The sequence below is a fragment of the Serinus canaria genome, chromosome 1 (assembly GCF_022539315.1).
Source record: "Serinus canaria isolate serCan28SL12 chromosome 1, serCan2020, whole genome shotgun sequence".
Taxonomy (NCBI): Eukaryota; Metazoa; Chordata; class Aves; order Passeriformes; family Fringillidae; genus Serinus; species Serinus canaria.
In genome coordinates this window covers 42,073,646-42,098,324 of record NC_066313.1, presented here as the reverse complement: position 1 = coordinate 42,098,324, position 24,679 = coordinate 42,073,646, and the positions used below count along the sequence as shown (strand labels likewise).

Here is a 24,679-nt window from a genome sequence, read left to right as displayed (position 1 = left end):
AAAAGAGAACTGAAACAGAACTGTGCAGGGCTCTGTGAGCTCTGGAGCATTTTCTCTTATATGCAAATAGTTTTTGAAGTGCATTTATCAGAATAAAAAAGCAGATATCTGAAGGTTTCTGGCATCTTAAAGTCCCAGCTGCTTACAAACAAATAAAATAAAGGAAAAGAAAAAACCAGTCATCATCTTTCCAACATTAACCTGAAAGAAGCAGAAACTTCCTTTTCACCCATGGTACCACCAGAATACATAACATCCCACAGTTAAAACAAGACTGCTGATACCTTGCTAGGTAAAAAACCAGAGCAGAAATGATGAAAATAGTCTCAGAAAAAAAAAAAAAACTAAAGATGGCAGACAGGCCTCCATTGCACTTTGAGGAAACAGAAAATTATAGGGGACAAAAGTATGTTTCCTGGGTACAGGAAATGTCACTTTCATTAGAGTTGGCCATTAGCCACAAGTCCATCCAAATGTAAAATGTGGAGAATCCTTGGGGTCTGAGAGATAATCAAATTATTTTTAAAAGTACAGCAAGATACAAAAGAAAATTTTCCTTATTAAGGTCTGCAGCTGGATCCCTAACTGAAGGAAAACAGGGACAGCTGGAGGGTAATAGCAGTCCTCTAAAAGATAAGAGATAAGGAACATTTTCTCTCAGGGACCTGAGTAAAAAAAGACCTGTCTGTGAATGGACATAAAATATTAATATTCCCATATCTAAGTTCCTCTAGACAATAGAAGAAATAAAGAGCAAACCTTGAACAAACAAGAGTTTTGCAGCAGATGTTCTGTGAAATTTAAAACCCGTATTTCACAGCATGTCATGATTCGCAGGATGCCTCCTCACTATTGCACTTCCCAAGAGGAAGCACAACACAGAGCCCTGGAGACTGTGACAGCACCAGTCCCTGAGTAGAAGGGACTAGATTTCAGTGCACTGGTTGCCTGCTGGTTGCCTGCTAGCCTGTTTTTGTTTCCCTGGGTCATTTTAATTCTGCCTGTACTCTGTATACACATGACAGCTAAGTGGCCAGATTTAACTGTCACAACAGGGACCTCAGCAAGCCTCTGAACACACTTCCAAAAAAGGCTAATGCACCCCCTGACGCTTTGCTGATGCACACTTTGCATGTGTGCCATGTTTTCTCATGGTGGCTATCTTCTGTCAGAGAGGAAAATAACTGGAACTTACAGCAATTTTAGCAACCAGATATACAAAGGAATAGAATTCCTCATGATAGATGTCTGCCACTGGCATCATACTGTATGAAACTCTTCCACAGCCACAACAAGCTTCATTTTGGAAGCAAGAGCTGTGTATTGTTTGGAAGGCTCTTCCTTGTCTGCTGTAATGATGAGGAGACACCTTTCCTATTTTAGCCTGATTTTGCTCCTGGCCCATTTATATATCTTTTGTTTTCACATGATTTTGTCTGTGTTCAGGATATCCTTGTTTTTCCCACCAGCATTTTCATAGACAGCAGCTGCATCACTTCCAGCCTCAATTAGCTAAGCTAAACAAGGGAAACTCCTTTATTTTTTTCCTGATACGAAAAGCTGTTCCTTCTCTTGTTACATCAGTAATTCTTCTCCTGACCTTTTCCAGTCCAAAGGGAGAGCTGCACAAGTGGTCCCAGACACACTCAGGAGAAGACCTTGCAATGCATCTTACAATCTCTCCACTGGAAATATGGGAATATTATTCCCTTTTACATACCTGCTAGGATGACACTTGGATCAGCCAATACACCAAGAAGTTTCCTCAGGAATAGAAGCCCAGTCCTCAGCTCACAGAACAGCTGGCTCAGGTGGCTCCTCCTTCCTGCAGTGCTGCCTTTTGAAGGGACTCAAGCAGGACACACAGAGCAAAACCATTCTGTATGAGGAATTAAGATGCAGCCTTAATGCTAAAATTGATGGCTGGACATCAGGCCTGTGTTATCTACCTGCAGCAAAGTCCACACTGCCAAATTTTTCTGAGTCCCTCTCTATTCAACCTGAGGTTTGATGAGCACTCAAATCTGCTGATGTTTCTCTCCCAGCATGAGCTACTGAGCATTTTTGGGGATACTGACTAAATTTGAAGCCACACAGGTGAAGATTTACATGCTGGGAGATTTGCAGTGCATTTGTTCTGACAGTAGAGAACAAAACCATGAAAAAGTATTGATGTCTGGGTGAGCCTGCAAATATACCTAAAAGACATCAGTGTCCCAGATGGTGTGAGTGACTGCACATCCACAGACACTCCTCAGCACTTGCCTGCAAGTTGGTGAAAGTTTTACAACAGTGCACGTGTCCTTCCTTTTGCAGTGTGATGGAGAACCTAATAGAACTCGTTGGCAGAAGTTTGAGTCATCAAAGATACAGAAGACTGGAGCTTGGCTGCAGTGGGAATCAAGCATTCCCTGTGCAGGAACACCACATCCTCTGGTAGGCACAACAGGGCAGATGAACTGGAAGGGAGATGAGGCTCAGTGCCAGACATCCCATCAAACTCCCTGCGCTGCATGCAAAAGATCTTGCAGATGTGCAGAGCTCTTCCCAGACTATTTGAGAGAAGGCAAAAGCCACTGGTTTTGGCCAAGGGATGAATCTGAATGCATCAAAAGAACAAGGAAGAAAGGCCTGGTGTGTCTCAAGCACACTCAGCTGAGGAATCTGGAGAACGCCTGGGACTGAGCTGTGCCTGCATGAGGGTGGGTGAGGAGAGCAGCTCCCAAAAGGAACTGTGAGCCAGTCTCAGCAGCTCTCCAGCAGCTTTACTTCACAGGGAGTGCAGCAATGCCAGGCCAGTCTCAGGTGGCAGAGAATATTTCATCAGCAGGTACCCAGAATGCTGTACAATAGAAATCCCTGACACATAAGATATTTTCTTGTTCTAAAAGGAGAAGTGCACAAGTGGCAATAAGTGAGCCAAGGCCAAATGATCAGCCAGGAGCATTGTGCTCATCAAACTTGTACTCATCATGAGAACTGGAAGCAAGGGCTATAAGCAACCACTACCATGAAGAGGAAGCCCTAGATGCTGCATGCTCCCTGGGCATTGATCAATACTCAAGCACCTGGGACTGAAGCTATTTATCTACTTATTTATTTTACAGCTTTACAAAATTGTTCTGAAGTGCTTCTCTTTGCCTTCTATTTTCCCACAGATGATTCAATATAAATTATAGGAATTATGTATGGTGAAGAGAGTAATTTGCTTTAACAATTGTATGAAGTTTAATTGTTATCAGTTTCATGAGATTTCTGTCCTGTCCAATTGTCCACATAGTTTGAATGAGCTGTACATCATGGAAGTGTGGATGTAGAGATTATGCTCAAAGGATACATTTTCCATATGCATTCTTTTCAATTTGACTTGGACCTTTGGAACCAAACTGAATTTTCTGGAGGAATTAGAAAGAACAGGTGCTGGAAAACACTTTCTAGAGGCAGGAAACAACTTTCTAGAGGCAGCAGAGAAAAAACCTGTAGCTTATCCTCATTACATTCTCACATAACAGACAATCAACAGAGGTCAAAAATGCCACAGCCAATTTCTATCTTTAACAGAAATGACAGGAAAAGAAGAATATTAGCTGAAATTTTCTAAGGTGTGCAAGACCACTTTCCAACACAACTTTCTGGAGCTGGAGTTAGAGATTTTCAGCAAGGCATTTGGAAAAGAACCTAAACCATTCATCTCCCTTTGTAATGTGTTAAATGGGACTCTAAAGAAAGATAAGAAAGGCTCAGTTTAAAGCTAAATTAAACATGTTTTGTATTTCTAAAGCACCATCTCCAGGGCTCTCACCCCACTGAGTACCACTAGAACAGCAATGTTCCAATATATATGACTGATTTGCTCAAGTTTCTACTGTGGCTAAGCCAGTTAAAATACAGAAGATCTGTATGTTCTTATGCATTTGGGTTCCTCATTTCCTCCATGTCCTCACAATCCCTTTTTAGTAATGTCATACAGATGTGAGTTCAGAGATCAACAATTTCACTTCTTGGCATTCACTTGTTCCTTAAGGAAACAGAAACTGGAGGAAGCCAAATAGGACCTCTATATGTGAGTGCTCCTCACTGAGGACTGAAGGACCCCCAATTCATGAAGAAATTGTATTATAGCATTTATTTTCCAATGACTTCTAGCAGCTATTTAAAAAATGTTAGGTTTTGCTTTTTTTTTTGTCCCAGCTGCCTGGAAAGTTGATAGCAAATGTGATTGTTGTGAGGTATACATAATACCTTTTGAATTCAACTTTTCAGTTATTATGACAAGCATAAACCCAGCTATTATTGTGTGGCCATGGCCTTTTGCAATAAATATTTCTTCTTTCTCTGTGGTGCTTAAATCTCCCCTGTATATAATTTTTAGATAGAACTTTCAGCCTACCATGCAGGATTGGTACTCGAGGACCCCTCTCATCCCTGTGACCCCTCTCTGCACTCTGAATTCATCTCCTATGAATCACTCAAGCACAGATCAGCTGAGGTGGGAAAGCCTTTACAGAGATCAGCTAGTCCAATCCCCTGCTCAAAGCAGGGTCGCCTTGACTGGGTTACTGAGAACCATGACTGGGTTGGTTTTGAGTATCTCCAAGGATGGAAACTCCACAACCTCTCTGGGAAACCTGTTTCGGTCCTCAGTCACTATCAAAGTAAAAAATGTTTCTTTTCATGTTTAGATGGAATTTCATGTTTAAGTTTGTCCCTATTGCCTCTTGTCCCACCACTAGGACACCACTGAGAAAAGCCTGGGTCCATCTTCTTCACTCCTCTCATCATATATACATTGAATAAATCCCGCTGGGCTTTTTCATCCTGAACCTGAACAGTCCCCATTCTCTCTGCCTCTCCCCATGGATCAGACACTCCAAGCATTTAATCATTTTCATGGTCCTCCAGTAGATGTGCTCCAGCATGTCCAGTGTGTCTCTCTTGTCCTGGGGAGCCCACAACTGGACACAGCACTCCAGGTATGCTCAGCCAAGGCACAGCAGGAGAGAGGGATCAACACCTTGCTTAATGCAGCCTGGGATGCTGGAGCTGGGATGAGTGTTTCTGGCACACCTTGTGGAATGGCACTGATGTTCTCCTACCACCACTCCTGACAGCTAGCCTAGCTGAACAGCCTTTTCCCAGACACATAATTAGGGATACTTACAGCAACTCTGACCTGCCAATTCCTTCAGAGGCTTTTCTTCCTCTGTCATTTACAGCTGCTAAGATCCTAGTTTGCAATAAAGGTTTTGTTATTAGATAGCAAGTACCTGACCTTTCATTTTGTGCTGTTAAATTTCAGTCCCTTTCAATTATTGCCGTCCTCAAGGTCACCCAGTTCTTTCTGCAGATGGTTTGAATATCTCACATTTGTCCAACACATAACCTTTCTCTTTGTAAGTTTTGATTACCTTTTAAAAGTCTCTATAGTTGGAAAGCCTCTGAAGTATTACATTCTTTATTCATTTTCCTGCCCTTTTTAAAACTTTTATTATTTCTCCTCTGTCATTCATCTTACCTGCAGTTATGCACCCTGGCAAAGCCCTCCATCATCCTCTGGTATCGAGAGGACTGCTTGGCACCACCCATTAATTTTCCATTTACAAAGAACGAGGTGTATGTACCTTATAGCAGGAATTACCTCGGTACTGGAGGTACTTCTAAAATTACCAACCTAGATCAAACCAAACTCTCAGTCTGGGCTGTTAAATCCACTTAAGAATCATTCTTGTGCTTATGGTGTAGTGTAAGTTCAAAGCTAAGGCAGGCAGCTGCTCCTTACATCTGAAATGCTAGCATGGTTCTATCAATGTAAGATGTAGCATTTAAGCTGCATGCTGTGCTAGCCAGAGATCTTCACTGAGCTACAAATGATGACTGAGTGACTTCCTAAGGTCTTACAAATAAATCAGAGTCTAAAACCCCTGTATACAGAATGGACAATGTTGTCTGACATGGATATGGCATGGAATTTCAGCTGTGATTTCTTTACTTCCTTTGAGAACTTCCTCAAGATTTAGACATCAGTATGTAGGACATGTTCAAGCCAAATTAAAAAAAAAATTGAACATTCTTAACAAAGTGTTGGTTAGATTATTTGCCAAACTTAAAGACAATTCAAAACCTTTTAAAATCTTAATTATTTACAATTTAATTCTTAGCTTCAGGCAATAACATGACTAAATATTGGATAATATAAACACCATATATGCTCTTTGGGAGTGGAGCCAAATGCAGGGACAATTGTTAAAAGCTATGCATTTTTAGAAATTGAGAAGAATGTGGCATTGCCTTGGTCTACATAGTTTGCACGTAAGGCTTAAAGCATTGCAGTATGGTTTTGTCTCTTTAAAGTTATTTGTAACTCTGTGGTCAGTATGGGAAAGTATTCTTTGTGAAGTAATTGATAGACACAATTTTTTTCTCCAATTTTCCATCTTTAGACTTCTTTTGAAAAATGGAAAAGCCTTTTACTCAAAAACATATTGAAGCATCAATGTATGAAAACACATTCATGTTTTGAATAGTTATCAATAACCAGAAAGTAAACCAAGGCTTATAAATTAAAATTGAAAGGTATTAACCTTGAGAGCCTTTTTAGGGGAAAAAAAAAAAAGCATGAAGGGCGACATTTGCTTAGTTCTATAAAATCTAAAGACACACAGGTTTTATGCACTTGGGAACCTTACAGTCTGTCTGCACTGAAAAGAGCTCTGTTTCCCCTGCATGAAAACCCATCCTACTTTGCCTTTTGGGTTACATTTCTGATTTTATGAGTACTCAAAGAATAGAAGCAGAAGAAAGATGTGGCCCTGTTAATTGTTTTAGAAGGAGCTCTACTCAATCAAGCAGCCTGTGAGCATTAAACTCTATCAGCCATTAGCAGGTGGCCAAGGGGCAGATTAAGGGCTGGCTGGCAATTGTCTCTGCTCCACAGGGGCTGGCCAACAGAGACCCACCATTAACTTCTGCACTAGGAGAAGTGATTAAACATGCAAGATGTGGTGAAATGAGGAGTGGGTAAAGCTGCTCTGGTGTTGGACTCAATGATCATTGTAGGTCCCTTTCAACTCAGACTATTCTATCATTCTGTGTTTCTTGTAACAAGCCCCCAGGTCTTCCAGGAGCATCAGGATCAAAATTGCTGTTGTTCTAAATATGTGAATAGAGACCAGAAAAGACAAAGAAAATTATAATTAAATATGGGCATAAGGCTATCTCTCAAAGCTCCCTGAAAGGCTACACTATCCCCACGTATGTTTTGCCTACAAACCCAAGTGCAAACTACTTGTGAGTTTGTACATCATGGATATATCATGGAATCATGGACTGGTTTGAGTTGTATGGGACTTTTAAAGCTCCTCTTGTCCAGTCCCCCTGCAATGTGCAGGGACACCTTCCACTAGAAGGTTCCTTAGAGCCTCATCCAACCTGACCTCAAATGTTTCCACCTCTCTGGGCAGCCTGTTCTAGTATTCCACCATTTCATTGTAAAAAAGTTTCTTCATAATATCTAGTCTGAATCTACCCTCCTTTAGTTTAAAACCCCTTGTCCTACCACTACAGGCCCAGCTAAAAAGCCTGTCTCCATCTTTCTTAGAAGCCCCCTCTAGGAACTGGAAGGCTGCTAAGGGGTCTCCTAAGAGCTGTCTGTTCTCCAGCCTGAGCAGCCCCAGCTCTCTCAGCCTGTCTTCACTGGAAAGATGCTCCAGCCCTCTGATCATCTTTGCAGCCTCCTCTGGACTCATGCCTGGGGATCCACAGCTTTCCTCTGCTGGGACCCCAGAGCTGATGCAGCCCTGCAGGTGAGGTCTGAGCAGAGCAAAGAGACAGAATCCCCTCCTGGCCCCGCTGCCCACGCTGCTCTGGATGCAGCCCAGGAGCCCAGAACACATTTGGCTTCCTGGGTTGTGAGTGCACACTGACAGCTCGTGTCCAGCTTTATCATGTTATCATTGCAGTACAGATTATCAGAGCCAAACCAGCTGTTACAAGGATTATGGCACTATTTATTACTAGATGAAAATTTTAAAACAAAAAAAAAGAAGAAAAAAGAAACAATTTTTTTAAATACCTTCAAGTCACCCCAGAGCAGAGGTAAGCTGTCACACAAGCCTTAAAAAATGACCTCACACAGTGCTCAGTTTCAAAAGCTTTCAAAGGCCTTCTTTTAGCCTATAAACACAACAGCAAAAGCAGTAGGAGAAGGAGAACTGTACCAAAAGGAACCGAGATCCAGTGGCCCAAAGATGCTTAAGCCAAAAACCTTGCAAAATTGCCAGCAGGGAGACTGTCTCAAAAAGAACCTCCTTGCTGAAGATGAATAGTGATAACTACATGTATTTATCAGGCTAATTCTCTTTCAGTAACTGAGCAGTGGGTGGGCATATATTTCATTAAAATGGCAAAGGCTTTCGCCTACCATAAACCAAAAATATAAACATGAATATGAAAGGCCATGAATTATGCACTCTGCTGTCTTTGATCATCAGGTAGGGAGGAGAGCTTTAAAAATTACATTCAGGAATCAGCTCCAGTTAGCAGAACACCTCAACATCACAAGCATCACGTAGGAGTTGATCCCATACCTGATCAAAAGCTGATTTGTTGCCTGCCTTTACAGTAAATACTTGCAGCATATCAAGCTATCTGTGAGATGTGCACATTTCTCAGTAATCAGCTACAAAGAATAGCTTATCCATATCTATAGGAAAAAAAGTCCAAATTAACAAGTTTTGGGGTAATAAAAGAAAAAGTATTTAGCATTTACTGATTAAGAAATAAAGAGAAAGAAAGACTACTGCCTGCTGATAGTGATCTCAGTGCAGGAATCCTTCTACCATACCTGAACCACCCACACGTAGCCATGCTGACCCTTGGTTGGATCCTCTTTTGTAAAGCAAAATCAGGATCATCTCTTGGGCCAACCACTGCTCTAGCACCATGCTATCAGGCAGGGGCTTTTTGTGCAGTCAGTTCAGCCAGCACCAGGAGGCTTCTTCACTTCCCAGTGGAAACATGCCATTACACAGAGGTAGCTGTTTGTAAGTGTGGAGGGAGGAGAAAACCAAATGTCATGTAGCCTCTCACTTTAGTCTTGTACCTGATTTCCCTCATCACCCACCTGAGGTGTTCCCTGCATCCAGCCACAGGGTCCCCAGGGGAATCCACTGTGCTGGCACTGGTCACACAACATTGCCTGCCTCCCTTCTCTCTCACCACTGCACACTGTGCTGGGGGAGGAAGCCTGTGAGCTTCCAAGCACTAAAGCATCCTGCCAAGTCTCCTGACTTCACCGACAGCCATGGTCATTTACTCCATAATTCACTGAATGCATCAGGTGGGCAACAGGACCATACATCAGCTCCAGCTGTCAGCTCCCTGCACTGATTGTCCCCAGTGAGCTGCCAGGCTCCTGTGCTCCTTCCATGCTTGTGTCTGCAGGCTCCTGCACAGGGTCAGTCTCAGACCTACACACGGGGGAACCATCAGTCACATGAAAAGCAGCAGGGCTCTGACATTCACGCAGAGACAGGCAATTTCAGGGAGCCAGCAGCACAGACACAGCAGCCTGTGCCCACATCATTTAGAGCTGAGAAGGGCCTGCCTGCCAGTCCTGGTGCTGGGCAGCAGCTGCCAGCTCCTCACTCACACATGGGGCACTTCAGATGCAGTATTTAGATGTCAATGTAATGATGTACCTGCAGACCCCATGTTTTTCGCCTTTATAAGCAGGCGAATCACTTTCTACTTGAAGGTGAGAAATGTCTTTTATTTTATACCTCTGAGCTTTTTTCTTGTCTAGGACAGGAACCAGTGAGGGCTGAGGACACTCAGAAGCTTGCCAGTGCCTCCACTGCCCCAGACAGAGTTGCACCCCATGGAGGGGAAAGGCATAAGGCCTCGCTGCCCAGCTCAGATGCAGGACAGACATGGTGCAGGAGGAGCCAAGAATAGGAATTGCAGGGAGAGCAGGCAGCTGCTGCAACAGGGCAAATCCCATTGCTTCTTGCATTCTCTGTGCAGATGCCAGGCATCACAGCTCTGCAGCTGACTGACTTCTGCCTGTGATGAACAAAAAAAGTTTCCACAGGACTCTGCCAGGTCTTTTCCCAAATGATGCACTGCTCTCTCCCCTCTCCAGACTCTGGGAAAAGTAGATGCAGGCAGCCCTGAACACTGTGGTGGGTTTCAGGAAGGAGAGGAAAGGAGGAGCAGCTGAGATGGCTCATTTCAGGGACCTGGCTGAGTACAGCTGCTAGGAAAGGAGGACTCATTCAGTTCACTCTTCCCATTGTGGGAGTGTTGAGCCAGAGAGAGGTGTGTAGAAACTTCAACTGCATTTGAAGTTCCTAGTTAGAACAACAAGGAAGACAAAAGGCAAATAATACATTTGATTATACTTCTGCCTACTGTGAATAAACCAGTCCCACTTCTCACACCCCAGCAGCAGAGCCCCTAGACCTTCCCCACAGCCCTCCTGCCAAGCTCTGCTCCCCAGGCACAGCCCTGCCTTTGCCCTGCCCTGTGAGAGCCCTGCAGCCCAAGCAATGCCTGAGGGGTCCCTGACCATGCTTCCACAAGAAAACATTTTCCAGAAGAATATTCTGCCACACATGTATGTGGCAGGAAGCGAGGGAGGAAGAGGAAGATCTTCTTTGAGGTTGGGCTTGATGAAAGCCCATGGAAGAGATGGAAGAGAAAAGGCCCTCTTTAACTTCTGCCTTTGCTGTGCATGAACATGCCATCTGTCTCCACAGCCTGAGGAATGAGACACTAAGAGAACTGAGGGACAAAAAACACAAAGAGAGAAGATTCCTCAACCTAAGAGCAGCATATTCAAGTGGACTAAGTGGGAATAAGGGATTTTTAACATCTGGAAATTTTTTGCATCACAGAAAGGACAGCATAAAATGTCAGCAGGCTAGAGAAAATAGAAAACAGGATGAGAGAAGTCACCCAATTCTTTACAATTAAGAAAACAGTTCATATGGTCCAGTTTGAGCACTTTCTTCACCAGCAAACTGTGGAAACCAAAAATATAAATACATTCAAAACTGGCTGAATAAGTGCAGAAGAAAAATGTATGCAAGGGTTTTAATAAAAAATGTGCCATCTCTGGTTCTTTCTGTTTTCACCTACAGATTGCTGGATCTGGGGACTTAGGGAGATTAGGGAGAATATCACTACATGTTTGACCTCTCCTCCTGCTCTTGTTATAGATCAATATCAGATACAGGTATTGATCTGAACAGAGCTTTGCCTGCCCTGGCCAAGGGGAAGGCAAAGCTCGTCACAACCAATCCGATGCTATGTCTGCCTATACTGCCTCAGCTTAGGGTTAGGGTTGAGCCTAGGGTTAGGGTTTTGAAAACCACAAAGCCCAGAGCTCCAAACACACTGCAGCTGCAAAAGGCATCCCAGGGGGCAACACAAAACTGCACCAACATGCCTTCTTCCACAGTTTTCTCCTCACCACCTTCCCTAGCCCAAGGTCTCTTTTACTGCCTCAGCTTAGGGTTAGGGTTGAGCCTAGGGTTAGGGTTTTGAAAACCACAAAGCCCAGAGCTCCAAACACACTGCAGCTGCAAAAGGCATCCCAGGGGGAACACAAAACTGCACCAACATGCCTTCTTCCACAGCTTTCTCCTCTAAACCATCCCTAGCCCTAAATCTCCTTTATTGCCTCAGGTTAGGATTAGAGTTGAGCCTAGGGTTAGGGTTTTGAAAACCACAAAGCCCAGAGCTCCAAACACACTGCAGCTGCAAAAGGCATCCCAGGGGGAACACAAAACTGCCCCAACATGCCTTCTTCCATACCTTTCTCTTCAAAACCAATCCCATGCTATGGCTGCCTATACTGCCTCAGGTTAGGGTTAGGGTTAAAACTAGGGTTAGGGTTTTGAAAACCACAAAGCCCAGAGCTCCAAACACACTGCAGCTGCAAAAGGCATCCCAGGGGGAACACAAAACTGCCCCAACATGCCTTCTTCCATACGTTTCTCGTCACAACCAATCCTATGCTATGGCTGCCTATACTGCCTCAGGTTAGGGTTAGGGTTGAGCCTAGGGTTAGGGTTTTGAAAACCACAAAGCCCAGAGCTCCAAACACACTGCAGCTGCAAAAGGCATCCCAGGGGGAACACAAAACTGCCCCTACATGCCTTCTTCCACAGCTTTCTCCTCACAACCATCCCTAGACCAAAGTCTCCTTTATTGCCTCAGGTTAGGGTTAGGGTTGAGCCTAGGGTCAGGGTTTTGAAAACCACAAAGCCCAGAGCTCCAAACACACTGCAGCTGCAAAAGGCATCCCAGGGGGAACACAAAACTGCACCAACATGCCTTCTTCCATACGTTTCTCGTGACGACCAATCCTATGCTATGGCTGCCTATACTGCCTCAGCTTAGGGTTAGGGTTGAGCCTAGGGTTAGGGTTTTGAAAACCACAAAGCCCAGAGCTCCAAACACACTGCAGCTGCAAAAGGCATCCCAGGGGGAACACAAAACTGCCCCAACATGCCTTCTTCCATACGTTTCTCGTCACAACCAATCCTATGCTATGGCTGCCTATACTGCCTCAGGTTAGGGTTAGGGTTGAGCCTAGGGTTAGGGTTTTGAAGACAAGGTCTTGGAAAATCCAATATGTTCCTCTTTCTCCTCTTCCTCCTCTTTTTGCTCTAACCAAGGTAACTTTCCACCTGAGTATATTTGGAAATGATAGATCAGTATGATGTCAATTTGGGCAAAATGGCTGATTGATGTGCTTGTCAAATGCCGGGGGATTAACTCATTTGTGATAAATGTTAGGGAAACAACACAGGGTCTCAGATGAGAAAACCAGGTCATTGTTCCAGACACAGAGAGCAGCAGCTCTGTGACCATTCCACGTCCAAAAGCAGCTCAAAGGCAGAGCACCACAGAGCAAAGCACAGATGTGAAATGACAATGAAACCCCACCAACATTTTTGCAAAAAACTCTGTTCAGAAGTGTGAGAAGAATGGGATGTAAAAGAGCCTCCACTTTCATGATGCTAACAAGCCAGTTCTCCAATACATCTGCACTGGACTAAATACAGGGACTCTCTCTTTGAAATAATAAATTAGCTAATTAAAAAAATGTTGGCTTCATCTGCTATGATCTTTGCCCTGCTGCACGGAAGGAGAAGCCAGCCTCATAAGGAAGCAGGCAGGGAACCTGCCACGTTCCCTCCAGGACACAGACAATGTCTGCATTGGCATTACTGCCCTGATCCCACAGCCTCATGAGGGCTTCAGGGCTACATGGAGGGTTTCACTGTGACAGAAAGCTGATCTGCCACTAATGATGTGAAACACTGCAACAAAGTTTGGCCCGTGACAGAGAAAAATTTCAATATATACTCCTCATCAGGAGCAAAGAACACTATTAACTAAAAAGGAAGATATAACCTTTCTGCCCTTGACTGATAAAACTGCTGGATATACCCCTAGGCAGCCACTTGGATATTGTCTTTGGAGTTGTTAATTTCCACAGGAAAAATTAATTCTGTTTACTCCTTTAAAATGTCATTATAAGTGTTAATTTGTACATCTCCTGGGCTGTATTTTCATCCGCACATTGCACTGAAAAGTCTCTACAATAATGGCACAAGCCTAATGGCAGGAGACTTTTAAATGAGGCAGCCCTCCGTGGAATATAAACTTCCCTAAACAATTATTTCAATCCCACCAAGCAAACTGGTCTCTTAGGGGGAAATATGCTTTTTCTGAAAAGAAGGTCCTGCAAGACCAATGCTCCAAGGCCCAGAGCTGCTCCACAGGGAGGTGGCAGGTGGAAGGTGTGTTGCTCTCTGCCTCTCCCAGTAGCCATGGCTTGCAAACAGCAGCACTCTCTCCCTGCAGCACTCCATGGGACTGCCAGGAATTCCTCTGAGCCCCTTTCCAACAGTCACCAAATGCTGACAAACGATAGGAGGAATGAGCTGCAACATCACTGCAAATTCAGATTCATTTAATTTAGTTCCACAGAAAAATTCAGCGAGGCTTTCTGTAGTCATCACAGGCTGAGACGACACATCTCAAGGTTCCTAAATAATGTATTAAAAGCAGAAGAGTTAGGTTTCCCTTTAGTTTCTATGGTTCTTTTGTCAGCATTTAACATCACTGATCACAGCCCCTCTCTTTTCAGCCATGGAAGGTGCATTGTAGGATTTTCCCACAGAAAGGACTGTGTCAAAGTTGTTCCAGGACAGACAGCCGGGTGTTCTGCTAGGTGAGACCCTACAGCAGAGACATCATCCCCTGGTGTGATGCCAGTTTGGCCCTCTGGGACATGAGGGACTTTCAGCGTGACTGGAATGGACTCCATGTCCTGCCTTTGTGCTCAAGGTGGGTTTCTGACAAACACACACCAAGAGGCAGCAACTTCCTTGGGACTGGCCATCAAAAATAACTCAGGCAGTATTGTGTGTTTTGATCCACCAGCCCTGTGGATCGTGGGCTGGCAACCATGTGTGGGTTACAAGTAGGAATATCATTTTTTTCCCCTGGTCCCAGTCATAATCTTGTTACATCAAAGCTGAGATCACTTACCTTAGTTCCAGTGCCAGCCACTGTGGCCTTCTGTTTTCTGGTTTTCCTTCGCATTGGTCCTTTCACTGCAGCTCAATGTGAGAGGGATAATTCCATTAGCTTTTCCCATAAAATGATGAATTTTCACACCCTTGTAGCAACCTCTAAGGAGTATCCTTAACCAATCCTCACCCCCAAGAGAAATAGTTATCTTCTTGGACAGCTATGACCATTCTTAATTTCCTCATAGGAAGCACAACCAACCCAAACTTGTGCAGACATGACTGTCCTTCATGGGTGTCACAGCTGGAGCTTTGCACCTTGGTAATACCCTCCAGGGGACTGGCACTTTGGTTTGAGAAGGTTAACAGGGGTCATCGCCAGGCAATGGCAACACAAAGACAACAGCAAGCACAGAATCCAGAGACTGGTCTGTGGAGGTTGGGTCAACCCCATAATGGCAGTAAATAATTTTTCAGAACAGCAGTTTCTCCCTGGCCAACATCACTTCCTATTTATCATGAATTGCTCAGCCCAGGGGAGCAGACAGCCACCTGGAGTCTCTTGGCTGTTGCTAGAGCTTATTCCTGGATGCACATCAGAAACAGTTTAATCTCCTCAAAAAACAAGACCTAGGATTAATGTGGTGTGGGTTTATTTTTAGGCTCCACTTTCCATCAAGAAGCCCTTGCCTGTAGTGACAGAAATTATGTAGAAATCCTTTTGGTTTCAGTGATCATATGTATGTGTGTAGCTGTGTTTTCAAATAAAATCAGTTTAAGAACTCCTGGGGCTGATTGTTTTCTTGGAGGGTAATTTGTCCCTGCATAATTGCATCTTCTCAATGAATGGCAGCAGGCTGATGCAAACAAGCCTTTCTGCCTCAAGGCTCTCGAGGCCCCAGCACTGCTGTCTCTGCAGGTCTGTACATCCCAGGTTTTTCTGCAGAGGCCTGCAGTAACACACAATTTATTGATCTGCAAATAGCTCAGAAATTCAAATTACAACCATTGCAGTGGGAAAAAAAAACACCATGAAGTTCTCTTTAACTCCTGGGGTAAAAGAAAAGTCATGAAGTTTAGTAAGAGAGAGGTGCCTGCTGAAGCTTTCCTTCTTTTGTATTTGTTGAATATGACTTTCCATGCCATATTTCACCATGAGCAATGATGGCTGATTTATGAAAACTGCAGAGAAATTTGAATATTTCCTGGCATTCCTGGCAAGTTCTGACAGGCAGAATTTCTTGTTTTACCGAGGAGGTAATGCCACAAATAACCAAACAGAACAGGGGGGACTGGCCTTGTATTTGAGGAGTTGGGTAACCACAAAAATAATCAGCAACAAAAACCAAATAAAACAAAACCAAAAAAACCCCACAGAGAATATCTGTGATAGATTATCCTCCTTTCCTTCCTTATTGGTAAGTTGCAAGAATATGCCATGTTGCTGAGCTGCCCAAATGCCTGTCATCATTGGCACAACACCATGGGCAAGTCAATAAATAAGTAATATTCAGGTGCCCAGCCAGTTGCCTGTAGTGCCTGAGCATCTGCTCTGGGCTGTGCTGGTGCCCAGAGGTCTGTCCAGGACAGAGTCCCTGCTGTGGCCCTCAACCAGAAAAATGAATCTCTGGTCAGGAGATGGAGCATTGGTCAGGCAGACCTGAGGCTGTGGATGAGCTCCCATGGGCCATTACAAACCATGTCACTTTGCAAAATGTGGCACAGCACACTCCCTTGTTTTTGCCTTTCCTAGCATACAGCAAGACATATAATAAGACAAACTAATTTCTCCTCCATTGCCCAAATCTCTAATTTCTACACTGCATGCTGATTGAGAAGCTGAGCAAGCTTCATCCACCAGATATTAATGAGGCCTCATCATGTGTTGCTGCCATATTTCCAGGTGTTCTAGGAGGCCAGTGAAATACCAGAGCCTACAGAGAGGCACCTTGACCTTGGTTTTCATCAATCAGTATCACTTCACCAAAAACTCAGTATTCCCCTTTGGAGCACAAATGTTTCAACATCCATTTGCAATACTTAGCTGTATTTATCCCAAAGGTCACAAAACAAATAGCTCCAGGAAGATGGGTTGATACAGAAAGAGACAGTTGAGTTATCCTATTTGGAACCAGAGCAGAAATAGGAAAATCATTTTACTTTTATGTTGAAGTAGTAGTTCTGTCACAGTCTGGTTAATACCACCCTTCTCCTTCCTGCTGCCAGGGCTGCCCTGGATGAAGAAGAGTGGAGGCCATCACTCCACCCTGCTCTTCAAGAAGCAAGCTGTAGATATCCCAGGGGGGATCTGCCAGCCTTCCCTTCACAGGAACATCCTACTTGATTGATAGGGAGTATGGGTCCATGAATAAGGGCATAAATGTGGGAAAGGATCCAGGATTAATCTTGTCTGTGAGGTGGTAACATGCACCTTGCTTGTTAGAGGTTGTAAGAGCCTCTGACTCCCCTCTCATACTTTGCTCTGTGTCCCACACAGATCCTGCTCATGCATCAAAGAGAGCAGAAATAGTGGTCATGACCTACATCTCCAGTCCTCATGCTTTTTCTTCCTGTTCAATTCATGTTTCCTTCCCTCCTGAGCAGCTGCCTCTAATCTTGTTCTCTGCTGCTACCTGCACGTCCTGAGGATCAGCTTCACTCTTACATCTGCATCTCTCCATTGTCTTCCAAAGCCCTTTTCTTCTAGGTCAGTTATTAATCTAAATTGTCCTTTCCAAACTGGTGGGCTTGAAATCAGGGAGGGACAGAAAACAAAGTGGGAGAAAGAAAAAGAAAAGAAAGAAGGGGATATGCACAAGACCTGAGGCTCACCACAGCCCCTTTCTACCTATCTCCATGTGCATGTTGCTTCCAGAGGCATTTGTTCTTTGCAACTGATGGTTTCTTTCTTTTTGCATAAAGTGCTGTGCAGTATTATGGAATTAATAATGAATAATGCAATCTCTCACCTTCCCACTGGAATAAAATCATCATTTGATTTGTGAATAATTTACTTGAACTCCCACTAAAAGACTTCTGTCAGAGATGGAACTTTTTTTTTTAAATTATTAGTGGTTCTTGACATTAAAACAAATAAAACAGTAAGTTGAATTTCTAAATGACCTAGTGTTATTCAGAGACAAGTGCAGAGCAAGTTTTTTGATGAGGCTGGTAATCACAAATAAATTAATCAAACTTTCTTCTTATAAATGATAAACATTTTCTAGACAACACACCAGAAATATCTTTAAAAAGAGCTTTAAGATCACAGAACAGTGGAGATTTCTTATCCTTCTCTCTGACATTTCTTATACTGAAACAGGCTACTTACCAAAGGATCCAGATTGATTCCATGATAAGGTGAATGGAAGTTTCTATTTCATCTCAGCCAGTGTTGAATGAGATGCAGAGTCCTCATTCAGGCCACAGCAGCTGCAGCTGGACACCTCTGTGCCTTCCCTCTTCCTCCAGGCAAATTGCCAGGAATTTGCAATTTGGACATGTGATTTCTTTTTTCTCCTCTTTTTCTTCTCTCAATAATATAAATTTAAGTTGTAAATCTTACATGATAAAATTCTCAATACAGTAAGAAAATCAGTTCAATCAGGTGACTTCCAGCTGGAAACAACAAAGAAGTGGTGACAGAAAAGCTGCAAGTAACCAGAGATGTTTAGTAGAACAGCGTGACAATGTGTTATAATTTTGATAAACTAAAGAAACAGTCTGAAATTAATACTGTTCATCAGGAAAAATATAAATTTATTCACATCAGAAAACTTTTTCCCATATGCAGAAAGACTAATACTATTAAGAGATCTCCAGAAATTTACTGCCAAGTCCTATTGGTAGTGTTCTCATGAGGATGATATTGAGATTGCAGGAAACAGCTGCATAATCTGATCACAGTTTCATAAATTACCTGTTAAAAAATACCTTTAAGTCTTCCCTGAACAGCAGGGGAAGGGCCACTTGCCTTGCTAGTTGTCATTCTCCTTTATCTTGTCCCAGAGTCCTATAAAATCCACAGTAATTAACTTTAAGTACCTATAATCAAGGATCTTGAAGGAGGATATATGAGAGAGTATAAGCAGCCATAAGTCTGCACCGTGACAGTCACAGGCAAAGAGGAGCCAGGAAAGAGGGCACAGATCTGGCAGCAGAAGGAGGATGAATCTCCATCACTCCTCCTCTGCACCCCTGCAAAGTGACCCCCCACACTGTGTCAGGCTCCAGGGTGCTAATGCCAAGAAGGCAGCTTGTCAGCACCAAACTTGAGTCAGAGAGATGGATATGGCTTCTCCTGGAAAAGGCTAAAACAGCACTTTGTCCAGAGTGGGATTCTCCAAAAACCTTGTATGATCTCCAAATCCCTTGGACACCTGTCAAACAACAAAGCAAAACATGCCTGCTCCTATCTAAGCCCCATCTCCAGTCCTGCAGAGTCTATTGCAATTAGAGCAAAGACCTTTTCCTCCCAAATCTGTGACAGCTCCTGGCTGAGCTGGAGTGGTAAGCCAAAACAAATCACTCAGGGATAAGAAGTGCAGTAAATACACCAACACTTGGCTGGCCTCACCAAGCACTCACAGGGAGAGGGGAGAGGTGGCGTGTGTGATCTTTCTGTACTCTGAAGTCTTCTGCCTGCCCTTCTGCATAGCTTTATGCAGTTTTCCTGTTCAAGCCCTTTCTTTTAACCCTCCAAAACTAATTGTGAAAATATGTACATGTTGTCCTCCTTCTAGGAAAAAGGCATTTTGTAGTCTCATAGCAGCCAAAAAACCATTTCAACTCAAAACCTACATCCAGCCAGGCAAGGGCTCCTAAAGGCTGGTTTGTTTTATTCTTCATTGGTCGAGTTCAGTCGGGAGACTTCTACAGATGTGGCTCAGGCAGGAGTCTGTGGTCCCTGGCAGAGGCTGATTTGACACCACCTACAACAGAGAGCTCTGATTCCCCTCATCTCCTGCATTAGACCTGTCCCAGCCCAGTGTCCTTTGCTGTGGTCCACAATGTTTTACCCCAAGCACAGCAGCCACATCTCTCCTCCTACAAAGACCTTATGTGCCACCCACCACTCCATGGGATGCTGGCAGCTGCCCCTGGCCTACAGGTCACCTGAGTTTCCCTGGATAAGGAATCCTCCATCTCTGCAGAGCTCTTCAGGGGCCCATGAGCTGCCTATTCCTCTTCTGAGTTTGGCTAAGAGCAACCAAGAGGTTAAAAACTTTTCACAGACATGTGAAGAAGCAAACATCAAGGTGGGTGAGATAGCTGGAGAAATTTTGTGCCCCGGAGGGGAAAGACTTGTTTGGAAGAGTATAAGCCTTTCCTAAAATACCCAAGAGACTTCAAATATAACTTTCAAATCTTTATTAATCATATACTTCTCTAAGTTTTTCCAGAAATATGTAAAAGTACTTTTCTTCTCTGGAAAATCATAACAACATCACAAATAATTTCAACAGTCTGAAAAATTATTTTTAAAACTAGAAAGTAAAGTTTTTCTTATGCTTATACCTTCAAAAGCAACACCCAGAGAGATAGAGCTTAAACTAAAAATCAGGTACTAATGTGTGTATTCAAGACCCTGTAAAACCAGTTTAATAGAAATTCAAGTGGAAATGTTACTGCATCAATCAAATATTAGTGTTAGTGACCCTCTTTTTCCCAGAGGGCTTGACACTTCAGATCTGAAAAAGTTGATGAAAAGATCACAGGGATAAATTTGGAAATATATTTAAACTGTGGGAGAACAGCAATTTGAATTATGATAATATGACCTATTAAAGAAAGAAATTAAAATTTCCCAATTGATTATGTTAAAAGAAGCTCAATTCCACAAGGATTTGAAACACCAGTTATGTCTCAGTTTTGAAGAGGTGGAAAGAATATGGACATTTTTTTCCCTGACTGTTCTCTGGCCATTTACAGAAGCGATCCTGTGGCTGTCAATCTTCTCCAATTTTCAGACCCCTAAAAATTCACAGCAGAGTGACCCATGAAAGAAAACACAAACCTGCTCACGAGAGGCTTGCTTTACCTGTTTACTTTCACTGATTGTCAGAAGCAGTTTATGAGAATTAAGGCTTTAAGGAGCAGTGTGCAGCCCTGCCGAGGACAGACACTGCTTCGATGCTGGAGCAGCTTGCTGTCAGCTCTTGGCATGCCCAGAGTGTCACCTGCATTTGGATTTGCAGCCCCATTCAGGCACAGGTCCTGGTGAGCCCGTGGGTGGGAGGAGAAGCTCATCACCAGCAGATGTAATTGGCAGAATGCTTCACCCACAGGCACAGCTAATGGCAGGATAAGGCAGCATGGGCTGCAAGGAAACTTTTTCTATCTGAGGAAAGGACAAATGCAGCAAAAGGGAATGGGCCTGCCTATGCTGCAGCAGGACTGAACTGAAGGACCATACTGCCAGATTTTCTCCAGGCACTCATCAAGTTCCCATGAACCAGTGTTTCTTTGGAGAGGGATGTCCAGCTGCCCCGTGCTTCGTGCTCTGCTCCTGACAGCTTGGCCCATTGTTGGCACCTCCTCTTTCCCTTCACCCTCTGCTGATGGATGGAGCAAGGACAGGGGAGCCAACAGCCTCAGGCAGCTTCCTAATCTCACCTGAGCAATCTACTTCATATAAGCAGATAAATACTTCACTCTCTCCCTGGCACAAGGCAGCAGAGGCAAGGGGAAGGCAAGGCCCTGCCATGAGGGAATGGTGGGACTCGAGCCTTTCTTTCACCCGCTGATTCCACTCTCAGACACAGTGCCAGTTTGGTCCTTCTCCTCCCAAAGTGCTAGTTGTTTTAGATGCTGTCTTCATGAGTTTTTACACAAAGTCTAAGTTGTATTTTCTTGTGAAATTCTAAAACTTCCATAATACTCACAAACCAGAATTTTTACATTCTGGCCAGCAACATCAAATCTTCTGGTGCAGGGACCAGGAAAAGCAAAGTGATTTCATCACCATTGTTCTTATCCCTGATATTCACCTTCCCTTTTTAGGATCACCTTATGCATTTATAGCAGCACAGCACCACTGAGGACAGTGCATGTCATATTCTTCACTGAGGCAGGACATGATGCCAATTATTCTTCACCTCTCTTTTACAAAGAACAGGTAGGAAGCAGAAGGGGTTACAATTCTCTTATCTTCACTTTCACAGCTTCCTGAAACTTTTTGTTCACTGTAGTAATTTTAAATGTTGCTTGATTATCTAAGCACTAAAAAACAGAACTAGAAGGCTCCATAGATATTATACAAGCAACAGATACATTAATGATTCAGGCCAGGGAAAGTTGTTCAAAACTTGTCCTTTAACTGAATAAACATGTGTAGAGGGCATGCCCCTGCTGGAAATAGTGTCTATTCCCATAGCACTGGGTATCAGCTGTGTCCTGTGTGCCCCCAAATTAAAGGAATGTATCCATTGGCATATGACTGGAAATTACAGGAGTAGGCCTGCGCTGCAGAAAAGAAAAGGGTTATGTAAAGAATTAGATCAGTATGACTCATCCTGAACATTGGGCTTGAAGAATGTTAATAGTAGTATTGAGTATAAAGCTGGCTGTTACAGTTAAGATTGCACTTGGAATTTCCATTATAAATCCTATTTTTGAGGGTTTATAACTCGGCTGTAGTATAAATTCAATCACAGCTGAAACTCAACATACAGAGTCTCATCACTGGAAGCAAAAGGTTTTTTAGAGAAAAATCCTTCTGGTTGTTTGAGGTCAAGGGAAATAAAAAAACAGTGGAATCATTACGGGAGAGTTGATGCTTTTTCTGCCCTCCAGTAAATTACAAATGACCTCTGTATTTAAACTCAGGATTTCACAGGTCATTAATTCAGAATGGAGAATGCTATCTCTGTGTGTATGGAAATACAATTAATTAAAAACACTTGATATGTTACCTTGAAATATCTACTAGGAGGCACATTCAGCAAACTTTTTCAAAGTTTCAGTAGAAGTTTGGACATTCAGAGTACCAAATTTCAACATTGGCATTAACTGAGGAGTTTCCATCCATTTCTGAGCCACTAATGATACCACACATCAAGCATGGAGCCGCCTCCAAGTACATTTGGCAAAGTCATCCTGTTGGCACCAGGATGGATCCCAGAGAGGCAGGCCAGCAATCCAGATTTCCCAAGTTAGCTCAGGTATTTTCATGTGTCAAACTCTGTCTGCACCAGAAGCTTCCTGTGACCCCCCAGTCTTTCTATGTAAGCTGATGCTGGGGTGTAACCCCAGCTAGGAACCAAGCCTCACTTGCTCCCCTACCAGAAGGATCAGGGAGAAGATCAGGGAGTAAAAGAAAGAAAAATCATGGGTTGAAATAAAGACAGTTTAAAAGGGAAAGCAGAAGCCATGCATGCAAGCAAAAAAAACCAAGGGATTAGCTCACCATTCCCTGTGGGCAGGCAGTGTTCAGCCATCCCAACAAGAGCAGGGAACCAACACATGCAATGGTTACCTGAGAAGACAAACACCATAACTCCAAATGTTTCCCCCTTCCTCCTCCTTCCCCCGCTTTAAGCACAGAGCATGATGTCAGATGGTCTGGAATGTCCCTTTGGTCACTTGGGGTCACCTGTCCTGGCTGTGTCCCCTCCCAAGCACCCCCAGCCCCTCCCCAGCCTGGAAGTACAAAAGCAGAAAAGGCCCTGGCTCTGTGTGAGCCCTGCTCAGCAATAACAAAACCATCTCTGTGTTATCAGCTCTCTGCTCAGCACAAACCCAAACCACAGCCCCACACCAGCCTCTGTGAAGGAAGCTAACTCTACCCCAGCCAAAACCAGCAGGTTTGACAAGACCTGCTCAGGTGCTTAAGCAGTAATTTAACATGGTCAGTGCCTCCTAGATGTGAAACAGCAGAATACATCCCAAGGGAGTCTCTTGCTCAAGCCACCACTTGCCTGGACTCTTACTCCCTTTCCCCTTCCCTCATTTCACCGAGGCCTTTAATAATGAGCATTTAAGCCATCTGTCAATAGTGCACTTTCAGTTCCCTAAGCACACACTTTCTCTGCCTTAGTTGAGAAAAGACCACCTCTTCCACCAACTTCTATGAGATACACCTTTGAACTAGGCTTTCACTGAGGTCTGTTCATACCCACCCTACATGCAAGGAAAAGTGCAGGCACCCATTAAAAACCAAAAAATGTACCAGCTCAGGCCAACAGTGAGGAAAAGCTGTGACCAAAGGGGTGGTTTTAAATCAGAGAAGTCACTTGAGTGTTTTTAAAAGTAGGATCATGGGATCCCACTGTGGGATCTGGGGCTCCAAGCATTTCTAAAAAGATGGGAGGCTTGGGAAGGACAGTGCTGGCAAGGCCAGAGTGGTGACACTGTGCTGCAGGATGTGGCACTGTGCAAGGAAGCCCAGGCCAGGTCTGGAGCAGGTTTCCCACCAGCCAGTGATTAGTGGGTTCCCAAGGAGCTCAGCAGCCCTGTCCTGTGGATGGCTCACCACAGGCTGGACCTGCTTGTGATGTGATGCAAAGCACTTCCATGTGCCTCTGTTCAAATGATCTACTTTGGAAAGAAAAGAAAAAAGGAAAGTGTTCACATCAGCACCAGGCTTGCCTTAGGTGAGCTACTTTCATTTCAGACCAAGCTGCTTAATCATTCCTTCTCAGATCCTGAGTGTCAGTAGCAGGGGTTTGGAGGGCTAATGGCACTTTATTGGTGCACTGTACAACCTAATTGGAAACTTCTAATTGAGTGTTTCTAAATGGAAGGAATTAATTGTATCTATGAAAATTTGATAGGGCTCTTGTCAGGTGTCCATCTAGATTGAAAGTATTTCTCCAAAGCTGCTGAGTTAATAAGTTCCTTAATTTCATTGAGGGAAATTTTGTTTCATCACCTTTCCTCACTCACTTAATTCTAGACTTGTCAAAACAATTCCACCTGAATATCAGAACACCTCGGTGCTTCTCACACATAACTCCTACAACCACCCCAATCACAGACCCTCGGGACAAAATCTACAAACCTCTCCAATAGTGGCTCTGATCTTTAAATTCACAAGGTGCTTTCTTCCTGTTTTTTCCCCCCTCAGGTGAAATATGCATTGGCTAATGAGTAATGCTTGGCATTATCCACGGGGTTCAGGTGGTAGAAGC

At 43.7% G+C, this 24,679-nt stretch overlaps 1 long non-coding RNA gene across 3 annotated transcripts in view; it reads right to left on the bottom strand.

Moving 5' to 3' along the window:
* The window catches only part of LOC127059552 (uncharacterized), a 34,742-nt gene extending 14,982 nt beyond the window's left edge, over window positions 1–19,760 (bottom strand). The window contains exons 1-5 of one of the 3 annotated variants that reach the window (XR_007777498.1): window positions 19,665–19,760; window positions 18,469–18,561; window positions 17,881–18,167; window positions 14,569–14,633; window positions 13,642–14,063 (exon numbers count right to left, since the gene is read on the bottom strand). This is a non-coding gene — a long non-coding RNA (uncharacterized LOC127059552). Of the gene's footprint in view, window positions 1–13,641; window positions 14,064–14,568; window positions 14,634–17,880; window positions 18,168–18,468; window positions 18,562–19,664 lie in introns of those variants that run through there. The other 2 variants (XR_007777495.1, XR_007777497.1) reach the window with 2 other exon arrangements.
* Window positions 19,761–24,679: the final 4,919 nt, after the last annotated feature.